Below are 15,272 nucleotides of genomic sequence, written 5' to 3'. Positions count from 1 at the left end.
CCAGTTCTAACATGGCTGTCCTTTTGTTCACCCTACCAATCCTGATGCAGGGAAAGTTCCTGGTGTCCTCACTGGACCACAAGTTCCCAGGCACCTGTCAAGAACCCCACCTTGGCAAGGGAAATCTCTCACTCTCCCAGAAGTGAGCCTTCATGAGCAGGATGGTCATCACAAAGGTGGTATTTCTCAACCTCTAAGAAGTGAGTTCCATACTTACCTGGCAGGGGAGATGCCATCATCACAAAGGTGGTTTTCCCAGAGAGAGGCTTATCCATTGCACTCCGGATACGCTGACCCCTGTGATTTCCCCAAATGTGGGAAACTCAACTGCATAATTTGCAGTAGTGGGGGACTGCATTCATGCTCTCCTCTTTAAAAAAAATAAAAGCAAAAAAATTAAAGAAAAGAAGTGAGTTCCCCCAGGGGTCAGGCATTACAGAGAGTCCTTACGTTTTCCAGCAAGTGTCCCTGCCTTACTCACAATGCAAACTAAAAACAAACACAAGCAAACTAACCAAAACCAACCCTCTGCTGATTGGTAGCTTTCTTTTAGTGTATGTGTGGGGGAAGGGGGAGTACTAGAGTTTGAACTCAGGGCCTTGCGTTTGAACCACACCTCCAGCCCTGATTGATAGCTGTCTTATTCACAAGAAATGTTTCTCCAGTGGGGATCATAGTTGACCACACCACATCTCACCTTGGGAACCAAATCTGTTTCCAGTCTTTGCCCCCAAACTTGTCCTTTTTCCCTCTCAGAATTCTGGAATCAATAAGACGAAGCACCAATTTAGCAGTGAAGTGAACTTTGTTTCTTGGCTTAGAAGTGACTGACAAACTCACAAATCAAATTCTTATCCCTTGAGGGTGTAGAGGTTATAGATATAGAGTAAAAGAAGTGAAGGGGAGATATAGGGCTAATGAAAGAGAGTAATATTCTTGTCTTTTCTAGCAATACTGAATACGTTCCTGGAAACTGGGGTGCTCTATCTTTGCTCCCTTTATGGTTCTTTACAGTCTTCTCCATGGCAATTGTCAACTGTCATCACACTGGAGAGTGTGACATTTAGCATGCAGATGGGATTATGATGAAGTTACAGGTTTCTGGGAGGCCACTCTGACAGTCATTCTAGATCCAAACAATTTTTCCAGTCTACTTGAAGAGGAATATCTAACCTGCACACATCCTGTCCTCACAGATAAACAAGAATAGGGTAAGGTAGAAATTCAGCTAGACCACCTGAATAAGTATTCAGGAAAACAAAACTACAATACAGCCCTAGATGAAAATTCTTATTTTATCAGCCACTGTGATCTAACACCACAGCTATGAACAAATTACTTGTACAATGCTGGTTGCTACCACAAGGTCAAAATGCTCTGGCCCCAATAAAGCCTTACTCTCCAGATTTTAAGTCACTTCCTAGACTTGTATTTCTGTGTTTCTCAGTATTCGCAACCAAAGCATATGGAAGAAAATATCAGCACTTGGGAGGAAGCTGTCCCAGAGGACACACTTGGGAAGGAAAATCATGCTGAAGAGCAGGCAGAAGGGGACAACATGGCATACTTGGTCACCTGGAGGGACAGCAACATGAGTTTATCAACTTCTCAATTACAGGAGCAAGGGAAGGAAGAAGGGTGTGTCTCCAATTCAGACATGGTCCACTTGCTGGGGCTTTAATCTGTTTCTCACTGTAGGAAGTCACGGATGTTGTTGTGGCATTCAATAGTCATTATCATTGCAATAACTAGTTTAGCAATGCAATCTTGAGATAACCAGCTCTTGGGAATGGCATTTTAGCTTCAAGACCAATAGAGAGCTAAATTGAGTGGTATTTCTGAGTTGACAAAGGAAAAAATTTAATTAAAACTATAAATGACCTTCAAATGTCAGAAGTAAATAAGATGATAACAACTGCATTTTTTGACAGCTGTCACCAGCTAATGGGAATGCCATAAAAGCTCATGATCAGGAGCATTGGCATATCCAATGTGTGCTAGAATCATCACCATAAATTTTGTCAGATACGTGCTCAAACCCATAATAATCATACATCAGTGCACTGAATTAGCTTCAGCTACACTGATAGAAAGACAGGTGAGGGAACGAATCACGTCCATAACAATGACAGCTTCCTGTGCTGACAAATAGTGGAAAGATGGAGATCATTTGCATACAAAAAAAAAAACAGAGTCCCACCAAAGATCATGACAGAGCCACATATCCCTTACCGTTAGTGACCCTCTTTCTTCTTTAATTTGTGTGTTTACCTATGCAGTGCTTGGATGATCACACACACACACACACACACACCCCCGAGTAAAAGAAAATAAAACGCTCATCGGCTTTTCCTTACCAAAGGAAAGATTTATCTGTACTAGTAAGTACAAAGTTAGCTCTTTTAAAAGATAATGGTGTCTGGAGAGGCAGAATTTGTAACCTTCAAGCTGATTCAGCTGATCAGTGACTGGCTTTGCTGCTGAGGTGTCAGAGATTCAATGGGGTTGAAGTTGTTAATTGATTTTGCTGCTTTGTTGAATTCAGCAAACCCTCCAATTGAGTTTATCAATTGCAAATATGTTCTGTGTATAACACCAAAGTACATTTATAAATTACATAACAGAAAAGATACCTGCCTTAAAAATATCTATAAGAATAGATTAAATGTTTGGGGAAGTGATTTGAAACATATTTCCTATGGAGGACAGCAGATGAATAGTTCCTAAATACTTCCTAAAACTATAGCTTTTAAAGATAGTGTATTATTTAAAATCATTGTTGGTATTTTTTAAAGCTGATACATATGAACATTGTATCAATATAAATAATTTCTATTATTTAAAGCCCCAACCCAAATTAGCCTAACCTATGCCATTTTGAAAAGAACTTCATCTTGTCTGCAAAGAAGGCTGTTTTACTTTATTTTGCAGAAACTGTTTTTCTGAACTGAACCAGAACCCCACCTGTATATGGTGACAACATATTCCAACCACATGGTATCACAGAATAGATTATACAAGCTAACAAAGAACCACTTTGACAAAACATTAGGAAACTGATCACCCTGGTCACTTCCTGGAACAATTAGCTGAGCCAAAGAAGCATAAAGCATGAGCAGCATTCCTTCTACATCTTAAATGCTTGTGAAGCCCAGCCCTAACTTCATTCTGGACTGCTAGTATTGTTGCAGGATTCTTGAACAGAGACACGGGTCACTGAGGCAGATCTTCAGGAAGCACAATTTTATTGTGCCAGCACAGACTCTGTGGACTCATGTCCAAAAGCTAAGCCCTGAGAACAAGGGATTTTACCTTATACACCCTTGCAAACAGGTTACAGAAGCAAGAAGCAAGGTTTAACCCATATATGCTTACATGCTACTCTATTGGCTACTTCACCCCCACTGCTACCTGACCTTCTTCATATTTAGATTTTTTAAGTTTTATCTCCCTGCTATGTCATCCCCTCCCCCTGCTATGTTATCAGAACACAGACTTGCTTGCTTCTTTTCTGGCCCTCCTTCCTGCTACAGTATACTTCTGCAAGTGTCCAGCCCCTTTGCTCTCTTGGAAAGTGAGTAAGACTCCTTCTGCCTCAACTCCTGCTTTCTTTGTGAAATCTTCCACACCCCACACACTGACTGTAAGAATCAAAACCTAACACATTATACATTTATTTACAATAATCGCTATTCAGACGTGGACCAAAGGTCCAATCAAGGCTGCCATCTCTTTGGTAAGGCATGCAAGTTAAATTTGTGTTGTTGTTCTGTTGTTTGGTTGATTTTTGTTGTTGTTGTTTTGTTTTTACAATTTTCAATGGCTCTATATGTTTCTGCACAGCACTTTAGGTTTTGTCTCTTGACACTCAAAACCCCAAATTTTTATCGTCTCTCTCCTGAATGATATTGCTGACTTCTTTGCCTAAGAACAAAGAATTGCAAATGAGAACAAACAAGAAACCAAATATGTGCAAGTAGCTTTAAATGTCTAACATATGAGGTTGTTGGTTCCTAACATATGTATAGATCTCTTAGAAATTGCACAATTCAGTCCTATCTTAATGCATAGCAGAGGTGAAGTGTCATATTGTATGCATAAAAGTTAATTTTTATTAAAATCTATTAGTAAAATTTACAGTAAAAACAATAAGCACAGATTTGGAGTGATTGGCCTTTATTAGGTAAAGACTGAATAAAGTGTTTGCTAGCATGGAGAAAAACTTAATTTTTCCTTAAACTCAAAGACCTTCTCTTTTCCAGTGTTCCATCTTGAAAGAAGTGCTTTATCTGAACTATTCCAGATTAAAAAGTACTATGGCATTGTTCAATAATGTAAGAAAAATTTTTTCGTATACTTTTGACATTTTTCTCATAGTGTTGATTACTTTACAAATATTTTCTTGGGCTGGCAGAGTGGCACAAGTGGTAGAGTTCCTGCCTAGCAAGTGTGCGTCCCTGAGTTCAAGTCCCAGTACTGCCCAAAAAATAATAAAATAAATCAAAAAGTAAACAAATGTTTTCTTCTGTGATGTGTTTCTCTAACATGTCAAAAAAATGTTTTTATCATTGCATTTACCATGTGTCGATCTGTAATTGTTTGATATGCTCAAAAGTCTGTGAGATTCTTGAAGGAAGAGGCCATGTCTCTTGGTATTCTATCACTGGTGCTGGAATATTGTCATCACACAGCCTGTATTAATTGTTCTTTAATGATTATGATTGCTATTACCATTGCTATTGTTTCCCACTATAGTATCATACTTGCTACAACATGGGTCAGTTCTTGAAATAACTTCACATTTAAGATTTCAGGGATAGAGTTAGTGGGAAGCAAACACAAGCTTGCTTTAAAACAAAAAGGACACGCTTTTTCTGAGCTTGTCTTGAAGGCAAAAAATACAAATTTTTCTGAAGAAGCAACTGCAGACAAAAGACCTTGCTACAAGTCCAATTTGATTAGCGCTGACATTAGCTAGAAGGAAGACCAAGGTTGTGACCAGAGAGTGTGATACATATTTGGCCTGGTGCTTCCCTCAGAAATATCTAGTCAGAAGCTATGCCCTATGAAAATCATTAAATCAGGCTCAGCTAAAAATACCTTTAGATACTTGCTTTCATGCACTATGGAAGCAAAAGGGCAATGGCAAAAAAACAAAAAATAAAATCTATTTTTATTGCCTGAAACAAAATAGTCAAGGTAGATTCCACTGATTCTAATATAGTAAATATGACTGGATTCACTTTGCAATTTAATTTTGGATAATGTGAAATAAAATAAGTTATGACCCCAAGCTTTCATTAAATTTGCAAAGCATGCACAAGACTCGTTTATAGGAATTATGGGGTAAATTTTAGTCTATAATTTAAAAATGATAAAATCTGGTATAAATTTATGTAGAAATATTTTTTAAAGCAAAAACGTAATGATGAGTAAGTAGCTCCTGATGATGCCAATTGCACCTGGAAGATGATACTAAGTAGATGTAAAGTTTAATGGAAAGAAAGTGAAGAACTAACTTATGTTTATATCTTCCATGCATAAATAATGCTTTTCTTGGGACTTGACTCAAATGGTAGAGTGCTTGCCTAGCATGAACATAGCTCTGGCTTTAATTCTCACAACTTTATCTCTAAGGTGAAACCGATGTATCTGACAATTGGTTTAACCACACTGATTGGGTGCAGAAATCCAAGCTAATGTACCCCCAGCCTCTACCTGTACAGCATGTGTTCCATAGAAGAGCCTTCATCTGGATTCTTTGGTAAACTCAATTACTCATAACTGTGACACTTAAAGTCTAACAATATACACTATACCCCTCTTTTGACCTCTATTATGCATTTATCTTGGGCATAGAGTTGATGGATATTCATTTTAGCCATAAAAGAGCACATGAGCGGGAGAGGACAGAAAAAGGGCTAAAATGTATTATGGAACCATCATAAATGTGCTAGACTGCTCTTAAATCTTAAAATCTTAACTCTCGAGTGTCTACCAATAGTGGTATAGTTTTATAATTTATAACACTATGCGATACTATGAAGAGCTAACCATGAACAGTCTACAACTGCATAAATAATGGGGATGGCACTAACATGAAGTAAGAAAAGCCAGCATAAAAGAGTGCACTGCCATTTCCATTTATAAAAAGAAGATGTAACTAATGGGTGTTCTTACACATCAGGGGGTATGGGTTACTACCCTTGACGGGGGCATGTCCAGCAAAGGGTACGAGAAGTGTTTCCTTGGCTGACAATAATATCTTTTTAGTATGTGAGCCATTCACAAAAGCACACTTCCTTTGTTAGGTTCATTACATTGTGCACTAAAAAATGCTTATCACTGAATTCTCACTGTCCTTCCACAACTATGGCAGATTTTATTATTATAATGTTCTCATTTCCTATAATTGAGTCACTCATTCCCATCCTGGAGCCTGTGGTGTAAGTGATATTTGTAGGAAGATAATTGTCACCATATTGATGCCGTACTTGGTCCAATGACTGGGTTGGCTGTTGAAAGAGAAGTGGATTTGGCACAATTCTATCCATGTAGAAGGTGTCAATGTGGTTGCACGAATTTGCTTGGTCTCTCTCTTATTCTTCCCTCCTGCCACAATGCAGATATACCTTAGTCCCAGAATAAGAAATACTGATAGCTGAAAGCAGACATACATTTTAAGCCAATTCAGCATTTACCCTGGGCAAAGCTATAGCCCAAAGCACAGCCACAGCTAGCACATGGTCTACCTACAGAAAGAGTAAGAAATACATGTAGTTGAAACTACTAAAATTTAAGAGTTGTTACGTAGCAAAGCAAATCACATTAATATAATAATTGGTACTAGAAATCAGATGCTGATGAAATCATGAAGTGAAAATACTAAGGTGTTGAGGTATGGCTGAAGTGGTACTGCACCTGCCTAATAAGCATGAGGCCCTGAGTTCAAATCCCAGCACCATCAAAAATTGCTGAGACTGGGTAGGGTATGGTGGCTGATGCTTGTAATCCCAGCTATTCAGGAGACAGAGATTGGGAAGATCTCAGTTCGAGGTTAGTCGAGGCAAAAAGTTTAGCAAACGCCATCTCAACCAGCAAGTGAGGCATGGTAGTGCTTACCTATGATCCCAGCTACTTGGGAGGCCATAAGTAGGAGGATCACAGCCTGGCCAAAGGACACAAGACACTATTTGAAAAATAATTGAAGCAAAAGAGGGCTGGGGCATGGCTCAAGTCGTGGACTGCCTGCCTGCCTGTCAAGCACGAGGCCTTGAATAAAAACCCCAGGACCACCACCACCACCACCAAAAATAAGTGCTGAGATTTGCTTCAGGGTCAGACAAAAGGTGGAAAAAATGAATCTATTATTAGGACCTGAAAAGCTGACAACCAGGCAATACTGAAGATTTGATAGAACTGTCATAAGTGATAATTTTAAAAGTTGGTCTCATAACCAATTAACTTACAGCTTTGGTTGAAGATGTTTTTGAAACAGAATGCTGCTAACATGGTTGGTGTTGCTAGCTACAGTGGATAAAGCAATGCAAGAAATACAAGCTGAAAAAAGAATAAACCTGTTTACATGAAGAGATAAATGGAAAAGACAGGAGATTATTAAGACAATCTGGAAGTTGCAGGGTTAGAAAATGGAGCTACTTCTCATCTCTGATAAAATGAAATTTAGAAAATATCTACCAAAAAGCCTGATTAAGACTCAAATTAAGGCAGGAGATTAAAGCAAAGAGAAATTTAAGGGTGTGGCTGTTATATTTCTTTAAATACCTTTATTTATGGTAGATTTCAGAGAATGATTTCTGCTGGAAAAAAATAGCTTGAGGAGAGTAACTAATGGTTCTAAAGAAGACTGATAAACTCACATGATTACAATGAGTCGGGAAAGAGAGAGAGAGAGAGCTGATTGCCAAAACATTAGTGACCTTAAGCTTCCCTGTTACTGTCTGAGATCTAAAGCAACATGTGTCCCCATCTTTTTACAGGCAGGAAACAAGATAATGAAGCTGTTCAGCATCCAAAGAGGGCAGACTTTCCAACTCCGTCTTCAGATGGGCCCAAGGAGAATGACAACTGGGCCTCCAAATGGAACATTCTCTGTAATCCAAAAGCAAAGTTTTAACATTTTCCCATAAGAGCTCATGAATTTTTTATGGATCAGTAGCTGCAGTAGTTTCTAGTCCTCTTTCCTTCCGAATGGGCTCATTTATTATGGTTATCTTCCATCACTGTGTGTTAGAGCAGGGGTAAGGTAGAGCATCTACAAAACTTGACTATTTAGTTTGTAAGACCCCGATCAAGTTGAGACACATCTGCACCAATGTAGACATGATCAAGAAATATGTATTTTGAACCTAATACTGAGATTGGATGATGTGACCTTTGGGTTCCATCCATTCAAGGATAGCGAACAAAGACTTGTGATCAAGAGAGAAGGCAATGACTCAACATATTTCACATTTTTTCAGTTCATCTTTCTCTAAGAGGATTTTTTCCTCCCTTACCATATACAGTGGATTATAAACAGTAGCCACAAATATTTTGTTCATTGATTTACCATGGTCTGCAGTGAGTTGGCAGCTTACCCATTAATCTATGTTCCAGACTTTCTCTGGAACATGGCTTCCTCTGTTCAATGGAGCAATAACAAAGCAGAGACATAAAAGGGACTTGAGTTTTAGGGCTAGCTTCTCTTCACTTTCTGTTCTGTAAAGAAGTCCAGGCTAGCCAGCTGGATAATGAAAAACTAACTGATGCTCTGACAGCCAGTCAAAATACAGACGTTGAGTGAGGCCATATGGGAACAACCAGACCACAGACTGACCATTAATACAAACCACATGAACAGAGATTGCCAGGTCGCATCAAGAGAACTATCTATCTAAGTTAAGCTAAATGTGGAACCTAAGAACAGTGGGTTAAATTAATTATTTCAATTTTAACTTTGCTATGTAGCAAAATCTAACTTAGTCACTGTATGATTTAGCTGCGGCCCCCTGAGAGCTGGTATGACATACTTACCTTTTGGACTTTGATCTAAGTTGTGTGACTTGGCTCATGGAATGAGGGAAAACATGACATACAAGTTTGCGTGCACTGGGTCCATGTCTCTTTCTCTCTCTCTACTTCTCTCAAGAAAATGGGCATGTTCTAGACTGGGGCTGCTTTTTCCAAAATTTGAGACCCCAAATGAGAAGTAATGGAAAATCCATATTACAGCAGAGAGACACAATGAAACTGCATCCTTATGTATAATGAGAATTTAATGTTGCCAGCCATTTCAGGGTTTTGGTCCTTCAGTAAAGTTAATTGATGTATTAATTTTAAGTAGGTAATAGCATCTATTTTATAACATAAAAGAATAGAGGCTTGGAGAAGTCCTAAAATCACATAGATTCATGTATACATAGTTTTGCCATCCATATTTAAAAATATAAACTCATGAAAATTACATTGAAATTTGTTGCATGGATAAGTAATAGGTAATTTAATAAAAATGTCTTTCCATAGTTTGTTTCTGCATCTCACTCAATTAAAATTAGAGAAATCAACCGATTTTCTAAAAAGCTATGAAGAAATTATAGCTTTCAGTGAAACTGGGATTATAAAGAATTTTTATGTTCAAGGGTCTTTTTTCAACCTAATAAGTCAATTTATATGGTTAATATACCACAAGCCCTGGCTGTCTTATTTTCCGACTTCTTTCTCTGCAAGCTATTATTTTGTGAATGAAAAAGAAGGATCTTCTTCTCTAATTGCATAGCTTCTTATAGTTATCAGCAGCAGGGCATTGGAGAAAATCAGATTAAAAGTAAAGAGTGGGGCTCCACCAGGTTACTGAGAACAGCTCAAAGCATTAAGCCTATTTTGTGCTATTTAAGCTCTCTTAACACATATCTATAAGGTCAACTTTTTATTTATTTCATTGAATGAATACTTCAAGGAAATCCAAGGGGAACTGACACAAAGTAAATGCTTTGTTGGTAATATGAAGAAATGGAAACGGTAAATGGAGAATAGCTCAGTTTGATTTAACAAATCTGTATTGAGCAGCTGAGTTCCTATACACAAGCATTGTATGAGCTGTGGATGCATAAAATAACATGTTTTCCCCTGCTTTAAAAACATTGAAAGTGAAGTGGGCTCAGAGGTGCTTTAGCAGATAACTCCAGTACAATGCTGTAAGTGCTCTGCTGTATGCCAAACATAGTAGCCCTTACACACAGCGGGGTTATGGCTACCTCATAGGAAGGATCTTGGGTCAAAGGAGAGCCAGGTGAAAGTGAGAGGAATCGAGATATGGAAAACACCAGATTAAGCTGTTGTAGATTACTTTTTATTGCACTTACCCTAAGAACTACCATTCTCACTGGTGTACTGTTATTGTCAGGATATATGATTAGTAACAGCAATTGTAGCAAACAAAGGACTTTAACACAGTCCTTAATAAAATGCAAAATAATTGCCAGTAAATTCATTCATTTGCCCCATTAATAGCCCTATGAAACAGAGATAAGTATTCTTATTATGGCCATCTTACCATTCTTACTGGATGACATTGGTCACAAAAATTTACCCAGTATGTGACAAAGCTAGAATTCAAAAACGGGTTTACTCATTTTGACTATCACAGCTATTCAGTCACATTATATTGTGAACAAAGGTTTGAGACTCAACTCATACCTATGGCATCCAACATAGACCACAGAAAATGCTTTCCTGTCCTCTAACATTCAATCAATTTCAGCCATTTATTGAGGGAATATTCAGACCTTGAGGATGTAGTAATGACCAAACTGCTTCCTTCTTAGAACTAATATTCTTATGGGGGAAGTAGAAAATCAGAAAACATGTTGGGAAAAATATGGAAACAATAAATAGTGAGAGGAAAGAGTTTCTAGAGTCATTTGTAGATTTCCCTTAATTATGTAATGTGTGCATGTCAATGTGTATTACATAAACAAATGTGTGTGTGCACATATATAAAGAGCATATATATATAAGAGCATATATATTTGTATGTATTTATATATATACATACAAATATATGCACATACATATATATGCATATACAGAGAGAGAGAATGTTTAAATATTTCATCCATTCCAGTAACCTAGGGGACATGACTGGAATTCCGGCTTAAATGGGGTTCTACTGTATTTTAAATAAGAGTGTACTATAGTCTTGATAACATCTTAGATAAATTTAATTCACTCATTTCTTAAGATTTCTGGGCCTGGAGGAAGAGATGCATATAAACTTTAAGTTTATTTTTTATGTAACTACAGCTTTGAATCGGTTAATATATGCCCATCATTAAAATATTCACCCATGTGAAGTGCTTATTTCCTATAAACCCACTGCAATCAGGTCAGCTACTTCATTGACATGCTTCTGTTTCCACTTGAATAGGCTAAAAAGGGATCCTTCTACAATATATAGAAAAACATTGGGTAATTAAAAATCTTATGGAAAGTTAAATTACTCAGAAGCAGGCAAACATCTGCATACTACAGTATAGCAGATAAATCATCCATAAAACACAGCAACTACCTACAGCTCCCAAAAATAAAAGGCAGAATTTATCTAGAAACCTTGCCATGAGTTTGAGCAACTTCAGTTAACTGGAGATCATCATGTTAAGCAAAATAAGCCAGACTGAAAAAGACAAATATTACACGTTCTCTCTCATATTCAGAATCTAGTCCTTAAAAATGAATGACAAGAATATAAAACAGGTTATTTGGGGGTGGGTACCACCAATAGGGGGAAGGATGAAAGGAGAGATTGAAGGGGGGTGAATATAGTTGAAGTATTTTATACATATGCATGAAAATAGAACAATAAAACCTATAGAAATTGTTTTAAAAAGAGAGGGAGGGAGGATGAGAGGCATGATAGAGGGGGTGAATTTGATCAGTGTATATTACATGCATATATGGAAATCTGATAAAATCCCTTTGTACAACTAATATATGCAAATAAAAATATTTAAAAATCAATTCTATTTGCTCTTGTCTTTTGGTTAGGTTGCGTGGTGCTACATTTGTTAGGAGAATACTGAGTATTTTTAAGAGAGAGAACTGTGTGTTGACACAAACTAGGGATTCTGAATCTTGGCTGCACATAAGAATCATCTGGAAGCTTTTAAAACTGCCAGAAGGCCAAATTCAACCCCACAGACTCTTGTTGGGAATCAGCCATCTATGCAATTCAGATGATTTTAATGTTCACACAGGATTAAGAAAGACTAACTTGGAACATGAGAGATAACACTGCTCAAAGGCTTGTAAAACCTGGGCATTGCACACAAAGTAGGCAGGTGAGTCAGATTTCCTTACTATACTCTTGCATTTGAGTATATTCTGTTCAGAGAACTCTGGTGGTACACAACTTGTGAGCACTAAAATCACTAGCTTAGCTAGAATAAGTCACCTTAGAAACCTTGATTATACCATAGTAGAGTGCACATATATTCTATGTCCTTACACATGTGTGTGGGAGACATGTTCTATATTTATTTAAGGTAGATGCATGATATATGCCTTGTCTTCTAAAGCACTTTAATTTTAAATATGATCCTTTGATCCCTTAAAACTACCAATTACTCTGTAATTTTGTAAGAAGTACTCAAACTGCTTTTGCTGAAAAGCACAGATTCCTTACTTATGCCCACAAACAAAAGCAGGAGAAAAACATGGCATCTGTCCTTCATTTTGTACCTGACTTGGTCTAAGTCATTCTCTTTGTAGTCACTTTGCAATCACCATGGATTCTAGGAAAGAAAGATAATAACATCTTCATGACAAGGGACCAAAACTACCCAACATTATACACTTCTCAGGATGGACCATCTTCCAGATAACAATTCTGGAACCTCTTCCACAATAAGGAGTGAAATACTGACTAACCAGACCACATGTGTGACTAAAACTGTTTAACTATGTATACCTTTGTCATCTGCCCCCACCCCCAGTTCTTTGTCTATTTAAACCTATAGCTCATGTCTTTACCATGAAGATAGCTGAAGATGGGCTGAGAGCTTGGTCTTCCTCTTCCTATGGCATTTCTCAAGCCATGTAATAAATCTCCTTTCTCTGCCTCTTTATTTCCAAGCTTCTTTATTTGTTATATAGGGGCCAGTGACTGGACTTGGCATGTGGAATTCCAGGAGTTTGGGTCTTGGTTCCAAAACACCAGTTTCAACTTTTCTCTTCTATATTGTCTTTTAGCAAACAGTAGGCACAAAAAGTCCTTTTGTGGTCTTAGTGGCTTCTTAACTTTTGGTTCGGAAATCATGATCACTATACCTATCATCTTAAGGGAATGAATATGAGAGAGACAGGACCCAGCTTTTCCCAGAGTACTGGGGCACAGGTTAAGCATGTCTAACACTATGGAATACTGTGAAGCAACACTGAAAATGTTAGTTAAACCCTTGTTAAGTTTTTTTTTGTGTGTGTGTAAGCCCCTTTTAATGTTTTCCTGTTAATGAATGAAGCTGTCAGAAGTGGCCATTCAATAGATTTTTTCTTATGCCTGGGAGCCTTGTGGAGAATTACCCAGAAAGAACTGTTCTCTGACTACAAGGAACAGTGTTTCAGGAGACCTTGTTCCAGTCATAGCCTGCATGGTAACAGAAACCATCATCCCAGGCAAGATGAGTCTCACTGAACTTTAGATGACCTTGCCTGCTGCCACTCCAGAAAGCCCAGCCTCTGGCTGCTCTGGACCTTGCAGAGGCTGTCTTCAAAAAAGTCAGGAGGGGGAAGAACATTCCCCTAGTGATTCAGCAAAGAGCTATAAATCACTCTGATGTGACTGGTCTTGATGAAACTGGAAGTTGTGCTGTGATTGGTGTGAGCTCTAATCACAACCTTTGCCTGCACGTCCCCTTCCAGCTATATGGCCAGGCTGTTCAACTCACTTTTTGGAGTTAGGCCAAGAGATCTACTGTGCAGTCTCCCTGGTGTTGCAACATTAGATATCAATAAAAGACTTTCCCAGAGGTGGTATTTCTTTGTTTTGTTTTGTTTTTACCTACTTGTGTTCTTTATCACTAATAGAGTGGGCTGAGGTGAAACATGAAACAGACCCAGAAATGGAAGCAGTGGTGATGGCAGTAGCAAAGGAGGTAACTAAAGAGATCCAGACCATGTGTGACCAGGGGTAAAAACTACAAAAAGTGGAAGAAGATGAAGGACTGCAGAAGGATTGAGAAGGCACAAAGCTAAGACTAAAGAAAGCTAGAGGCAGTGAAGGACCACAGTTGAGAAGGTGTGGAGCCTGGTCACTAAAAGACTCCCAAAAAGATGTCAAGGCCTAAGAGCTGAGGATTCCAACACCAGAAGCTCAGCAGCTATAACATTAAACACTGTTAAGAGCTGAGGGTTCCCAGTGGCCAGGGCTGAGAGCCATTACTCTGGTCATCACAGGGCAATGACAGTCAAGGTCCAGAGCTACAAGCTTCTGACCTGAGCTCCTAGAGCCTCTAGAGCTTAAAGTCATAAGCCTTAGTTCTCAGAAGTCTCAAGCCTCTGTGTCTAACAGACCAGAAGCCTAGGCATTCAAGGGTCCAGAACCACCAACACTGAGGAAGACAACCTTTGCCTACTTGTGATCCTTATCTGGATAGAGCAAAAGAACCCTAGTCAGCTTATGAGTCATAAATAGCCAAAAAGAAATTTCAGATGTTTTTGAAGAGTTTAATTTGTGATGGATTAAAGCTACAGACCTTCAGAGATACAAGAGGTTATGATTAGCAGTCACCTGCTAAAAATGGTGCAAACTGAAGTCAGTCTACATGTACTGTGAGCAACAGTTGTTCATAATTTGAAGTAGAGAAACCTGATTGATCCTGCTGCTATGGCCTAGCTCATCCCTGGGGAGACTTAGACTAGGGAGTCTGAGTCTGGAATGCTCTTCTCTCACTGGCTAGACTGCATTGCCTTGACCCTAAAGGCCAACAGGGACGTTTTGGTCCTGCAGAGAAAAGGGTATAAAAATCAGATCACCTCTAAAGGCATTTTTAAAAAATATGTTATAATCATCATGAATGTTGGGCTGAGGAGTACATGGACACAATTGGCTGAAAGTTAGATATATAGCTATAAAGTTTACTTGGAGATAGTTTGTGTTCTTTCCATGACAGGTAAGTTATCAATCTTTGGAATATCCACATGGCAAGATATTTTAGTGGTCACCTTTCCAGTTCCTGCTGTCTACTTTATTTATTGAGAGTGCCAACTACTTAAAA

General features: G+C 38.3%; 1 non-coding gene across 1 annotated transcript; it reads left to right on the top strand.

Annotated features, from left to right (window-relative positions):
• Nucleotides 1-209: 209 nt before the first annotated feature.
• Nucleotides 210-373, top strand: LOC141417787 (U1 spliceosomal RNA). The gene has a single exon (XR_012442414.1). It is a non-coding gene; the product is annotated as a U1 spliceosomal RNA (small nuclear RNA).
• The last annotated feature ends 14,899 nt before the right edge of the window (nucleotides 374-15,272 follow it).

The sequence above is a fragment of the Castor canadensis genome, chromosome 15 (genome assembly GCF_047511655.1).
Source record: "Castor canadensis chromosome 15, mCasCan1.hap1v2, whole genome shotgun sequence".
NCBI classification, from domain to species: domain Eukaryota; kingdom Metazoa; phylum Chordata; class Mammalia; order Rodentia; family Castoridae; genus Castor; species Castor canadensis.
This window is presented reverse-complemented; position numbering and strand designations above follow the sequence as displayed.